The following is a 6758-nucleotide window of genomic DNA, read 5'->3' on the forward strand; positions in this document are numbered from 1 at the left end:
TACATCCAGCGAAAATGGACTGGACCACATAGTTTAGCTTCCCTTCCAAGATGAACTGTCAAATGAACCATTATGTCGAAGAAGCTTGGAGGAAAAAATCTCTCAAACATACAGAGAGTTTCCACAACTTCTGCTTCCATTTTTGAAATCTGCTCTACATCTATTACTCGCTGGCATAACCGGTTGAAGAATGCACACATCCGTAATATTGCTAGTCTCGGGCCTTTAGGTAATAATCCTCTAACTGCAACCGGGAGTAACTGTTGCATCAGCACATGATAATCATGTGATTTGAGACCTGATACCTTACACTCTTCTACTGAAACACCCCTAGATATGTTTGAACAATATCCATCAGGTCCTTTAAAATCAGAAAGTCGCTTGCAGAATACTTTCTTCTCACTCTTCGACAAAGACCAAGGTGCTGCTGGTAGGTAAGTCCTTTTCCCTTTGGCCCTCGGGTGCAGATCCTTTCTAATACCAAGATGTTCCAGATCCTTACGTGTATTGAGACCATCCTTCGAATTCCCACAGTGAAGTAACGTTGAGACAATGCTCTTTGCCACATTTCGCTCAATGTGCATTACGTCCAAATTATGCCTCACGGGTAGTTCCTAAATATCAATACAAAAGAAGCAAAACTGTGAGAGTCTTAAAGATAATAATATACAAGGAATATTGTGTGTTCAATATAAGACTTACCTCCCAATAAGGAAGTTGAAAGAAGATTGATCTTTTTTTCCATCTTGACAACTCCTCCTCATCAACTTCATCTTCTTCCTCTGCCTCAGATTCACTGGAAACGTCCTCAATATCACAGTCTTCTTCAACACTCACTGTTCTTTTCCTCTTCGTTCTACCTTCTCTAAAATTCCCAAAGTTGTTAACAAAGTGCTTCAGGTTATTGGAAATGTCATGACCAGATAGTATCCTAGACTTTCTCCCGTGTTCAGCGTGTCCATCAAACCAAGCCTTCTTCGACCTATATCTATGCGTTGGTGGGAGACCCTTTCTATGAGACATATACACATGCTTCCTACAGAACTTCAGCCACATACTATCAGTGTGTTTCCCGCACACAGGACAACCCATTTTTCCTTTCACTTTGCATCCAGCTAGATTTCCATAGGCTGGGAAATCACTAATAGTCCAGAGCAGCATTGCCTTCATTGTAAATGCAGTGTTACTCACAACATCATATGTTGACTCTCCTTTGCTCCACAACTGATTTAAATCCTCTATTAATGGCTCTAAGTAGACATCAATACTATTACCAGGCTGTTGTGGACCAGGAATGAGCAGTGTTAGCATGATATTCTCCTTCTTCATACATAGGTTAGGAGGCAAATTGTAGTTAACTAACAGCACAGGCCAACAACTGTACTTACTGCTCTGCATGTTGAAAGGATTAAATCCATCCGTAGAGAGTCCCAGCCGTATATTCCTTTCCTCAGCGGCAAATGTGGGATACTTGTCATTCATCTGTTTCCATGTCACAGAATCTACGGGATGCCTTAGTTTCCCATCGCTGCTCTGGTTAGTAGAATGCCACCTTAGGTTTCTGGCCATTTCTTCAGACCTAAACATCCTCTTTAGCCGTGGGATTATTGGAAAGTATCTTAATACTTTCTGTGGGACACCTTTCTTGATCTCACCAGTGTGCTGGTTAATCTTCCATCTTGAGGCCTTACATTTAGGACAACTGTCGAGCTTCTTCAACTTCTTTCTGAACAGGCAGCAATCATTAACACACGCATGAATCTTCTCATAACCCATATCAAAAGACTTCAAGAACTTCTTAACTTCGTACAGTGATGTATGCAACACGTTATCCTCTGGTAACATCTCCGGCAACGTCTCAAGTAGATCATCGAAGCTCTTGTCAGACCAGCCATTCTTAGTCTTCAGCCTAAACAATGACACGATGGCTGATAACTTGCTATGGTTTGCGCAGCTTGGATATAATGGGGTTTCAGCATCTGCAATCTTTGCCAAGAACTCATCTTCTTTCATGTCTTCTCCCTCTGCCATCTCACAGAAGTCACGTTCAGTAGCTAACTCTTCATCTAAATTCTCAACAGCTCTGTACAACCCAACAATCTCTTCATTCCACTGCTTCTCTTTCATCTCGCCTTCAGCCACAGAGTATACTTCTCCATGATGATACCAGTCCTTACGCTGCTTGTACACCTCATCCATTCCCCTTCTAACCAGATGATCGACTATATCTGCAGCTGAATGCCGATCTACATTCCGACAGTCTGTGCAAGGGCAGATAATGAACTTATCAGCTCCATCACCCGCAGACACAGCTTGGACAAAGTCCCATGCACCCTTCTCATAAGCAGGATCAACTCTGCAGTTATAACATAACAAAACAGAACAATTCATTAAACACTCAAATCCCCTACTGAGTACTGACATGGATCAATATATGTTGATTTCTTACCTTGACAGATGAACCCACGCCTTCTCCAACATTGTTTGATCTATACTTCTTTAAAACCATTAGAACGAGTAAAATGGTCACAGAATACACAAATTCTAAATAACCAACAAGTAAAATGGTCACAGGAAATAGAAACCAACGAGAGTAAAGTAGCCAACGAGAGTCAAACAAATGAAGCTAAATTCTGGAAAAAAATAACAACACTCAGTAAAGTAGTCAACGAGAGTCAAACAAATGAGAATCATGTTATGACTAACCAAAGACTAAAACAAATCAGAAGCATGTAATGACTAAGCCGAGACTAAAACAAACCATAAACATGTACTAAAGCCACGGGAATTAAACAATTAAAATCAGAATCAAACATATCATAATAAAAGAAATGAGAATCATGGGAAACTGAGATATCGAAGAAAATAAACCTCTTCGGTTCGAATCGACTTGAGCTGGAGAGTACCACAGGTTACAGATGACAAAATCGAGCTTCAAGGTCTCGGCGGAGAGTTTCGGTTGTGGGAGAGAGGGGTTAGGGTTTTCGAGAGAGAGAGAGAGAGCTGGAGAGTATCACAGGTTACAGAACACGAAATCGAGCTTCAAGGTGTCGACGGAGAGTTTCGGTTGTGGGAGAAAGGGGTTAGGGTTTTCGAGAGAGAGAGAGAGCTGGAGAGTATCACAGGTTACAGAACACAGAATCGAGCTTCAAGGTGTCGACGGAGAGATTTGGGTGTGGGAGAAAGGGGTAGGGTTTTCTCGACTGAGAGAGAGAGAGTTACTCTTTTTTTTTTTAATTTAGTTGTCGACAATCATTTTTTTTATCCTTATGTATCCTAAGTGTTACAGTAAAGAGGGAATAGATTTAGTATTTTCCGGTTCTCAAATTTTCACTAAGTATAAGCGGTACGCGTGCTTTTCTATTCCCGCTTTGTGAATTTTTCCCGACAGCATTAAGGTAATGCTATCAATATGTCCCAAAATCGAAAAAATTATCTACCATAGCAGTTTGAAAATCCGTGCTATCCCGCTATGCTATAAAAAGCCAAATTTCTCGTAGTGCTGCCTCACACCAGAAGCACTTTGACTCAAGAAACCTTGTAGACAACCTCAATAGCTAGTAGAAAATCACTGCTTATCCTGAAGTTTTCCTCTACACCAATCTGTGTGAACTTTAAACCTGAATATCACTCTGCACCGCTGCTTTGACCAGCAGAACACGCCACCTAACTCAACCCGGTTAAGAAGACTTTCGATGTAGAAATGTCTGCTCAAACCCTGCTCAAACAAATCTGCCTCAACAGAACTTCAGACCACAAATCTGACCACCTGTTGACTTCTTTATCCCTGCCTCAAACTCACAAAACCTGTGACAATCCCTGAGACACTTTCTGTAGTAGAAACCTGCAATTCTCTGACCTGCATAACTCCACCACAGCTTGATATACAAACGCCTACGTCTGTTCCAGACTTTACCGAGAACTTCAGTTCTCAGTAGGTCAATCCTTCTTGTGCTCTCTTGTGATAGTACCAGAAACACTTGCTCTTTGCCTCCTTGTAGCTACTCTTAGAGAACTCTCTGAACTTGTTCAGCTTGGTTATTGACTCAAACAGCTCCACCTTGAACTGTTCTTCCAGGTCCCTGTGAATACCTGCAAAAAACACACCTTACAAGTATTTTATATATTGATTTATTATACTTGTAGTGACTCTGCCTTGATGTCGTTTACTCCATGCTTCATGTGGAGAACTCATACTGACATTACCGACATCCTCTTCACATCTCTGACCACAAGCTGAACCCCTTTTACTCTATCTGCTTATACCCTGTTGAGCTTTGAACCTGCTAACACTGATTTGGCTCTCTTTTACTCTTCTTCCTGCACAAAACCAAACTGAATCTCTGTCGCTCTTGAAAGCTCATCCGCAGGACCTCTGAAATCTTTTCACACTGAAGTAGACCTGAGATATATGACTGGAAAGATAACACTGCTCCACCTGAAGTCAAAAAACATCTAGCGATGTGCACTACAACACTTGTAGAGGCAAGACTCCACCTGAAACAATATCCTTTCAAAACCCTGATATCTTGCATATTCACATTGTTTTATCCATTTATTCATGTGCATTTTCATCATATAGATTAGGATTAAGCCATGTCTAGGTTGCATTTTGCATACATATGTCTCCATTAGGTATTGGAGTACCACATGGAGTTCCTGGAGACATTTGGGTACATTTGGAGCTCAAGGGAGGTGATTAGAGGTGATTAGAGTGATCATTGGACGAGCAATGCATGGGAGCGACCTACCGGAGCGACGCCATGAACTCGCTCGCCATCTACGCTTCCGAGCGACCTCCTAGAGCGACAAGGCGAAGTCGCTCCAGCTCCTAGAGCGACCTCACCGCAGCGACACCCAGAGGTCGCTCGGGTTGTGTCGATTTGAGAGCGACGAACAAGCCGGGAGCGACCTCCTAGAGCGACACCCTAAGGTCGCTCGCGTCTATGGTTTCTGAGCAAGCCGGGAGCGACGTCTTCGGAGCGACACAGCCAGGTCGCTCGCGAGGAAACAACCCGGGAGCGACCTCTCGCAGCGACGTGCCGAGGTCGCTCCACGTCTATTTGTTTGGCTGAATTCATGTTTTCTCAAGGGCCTTTTTGGTCATTTCATTATGCACGTTTTTATTTTCTAAACCTATGTTTTTTACTCTGAAAGCCACCACCAGGCAGATTATCTTTTGATCTATTAAGAAATACACAAAAACTCTCTTGAGAAGTTCATCTCTTGGATTTTGATTGTTATGTTCTTGTGTTATTGTTGATTTCTTATCTATTTCTCTACATGATTAATCTGAAATCCAATATGGGTTTAAGAGGAATCATGGAGATTAGTGAGTAATCACCTTTTGAATTCATGGGTTAGGGAGATCAAGGGTGATTAGGTTAGTTCTAGGATGTTTTAGTGTAGATCATTCTTGTTCCTTGCTAGTAGAGTATTCATAATGCATCTTCTGAGTTGGCCACTCAAAAGTTGATCAATAGGCATTTCCCACCCAAAAGGTGTTTGATGAAATGCCTGAGACAACTCTCCTAGGCTTTTAGTATACTTTGCCAAAGACATTTGTTGTTAAAGATGCTAAGATAGCTAATAGACTTGTTCGTAATGATTGCTTTCATATTATTCAACCAAAGACATTTGATGTTTGAGATATGTTAGCAAATGAGCATTCATCTAGACATAGAGCTTGCTTAGAATTGTGTCTAGGCTTAAGGTTGATAGTTTGATTGATCATTTGCCATCCTTAGTTCGATACTTGATCACCCAAGGTCTAATCCCTATGCCCATGAGTTCTCTTTTCCCTTAGTCAAGAAGTATCATTCTGTTATTGCTTTCTAGTTTTAGTCATAGCTTAAAACCCATCTAAATCATTGGTTGCACTTAGATTAAGTGAGTACTTGCATTCTCAGTGCTTTGATATCCCTCAGAACTGGTTCGACAATCACTATACTACAACATTTGTCTTAGGAGCCTTGAAAACTCCTAACATCAAATTGGCGCCGTTGCCAAATTCTGAGTAGATTTAAACATTGAGATTTAGTCACTTGCTTGAGACTAAGTCATTTTAATTTTGTTTTGTTACTGATTCTTCTTCTTCACCTACCTTTCACTTTCAGGTGTATGAACTTGAGGAGCAGGGGTCCATCAAACCTAGTTCCAATAGTAGCAGACATCAGAGCTTTTGAGAGGGAGTGTGCTAGAGCTAGAAGAGAAGAAGAACACCAGGCCCACTTGGATATTGATATGGCAGATCCACCGCAAGGGGCAGAACACCAACCGCGGGCAGCTCGACCCATTGGCACTTACGACCGCCCCAACATACATGGTCACAGATTCGGAATCCGAGCACCAGCTGTGGCAGCCAACAACTTTGAGGTCAAGTCAGGACTCCTCAACGTGATCGAGAACAACAAGTATCATGGCTTGGCTCTGGAGGACCCATTTGATCACTTGGATAGGTTCGACAGCTACTGTGGGTTGTCAAAAACCAATGGTGTGTCCGAAGATGCCTTAAAGCTCAAGCTATTCCCTTTCTCTTTGGGGGATAAGGCACGTCAGTGGGAGAAGTCTCTACCCAGCCACTCTATCACCACTTGGGATGAGTGCAAGAGAGCATTCTTGGAGAAATTCTTCTCATCCTCAAGAACTGCTAAGCTGAGAAATGAGATCTCCAGTTTCCAACAGAAGAACTTGGAAGGATTCAGTGAAGCCTGGGAGAGATTCAAGGGCTACCAAGCTCAATGCCCACACCATGGTTT

At 42.2% G+C, this 6758-nt stretch overlaps 1 non-coding gene across 1 annotated transcript; it reads right to left on the minus strand.

The window, feature by feature from the left end:
* Positions 1-6651: 6651 nt before the first annotated feature.
* On the minus strand, positions 6652-6758 carry LOC125588019. The gene has a single exon (XR_007324415.1). It is a non-coding gene; the product is annotated as a small nucleolar RNA R71 (small nucleolar RNA).

This window comes from Brassica napus, chromosome C5, assembly GCF_020379485.1.
Source record: "Brassica napus cultivar Da-Ae chromosome C5, Da-Ae, whole genome shotgun sequence".
Classification (NCBI taxonomy): domain Eukaryota; kingdom Viridiplantae; phylum Streptophyta; class Magnoliopsida; order Brassicales; family Brassicaceae; genus Brassica; species Brassica napus.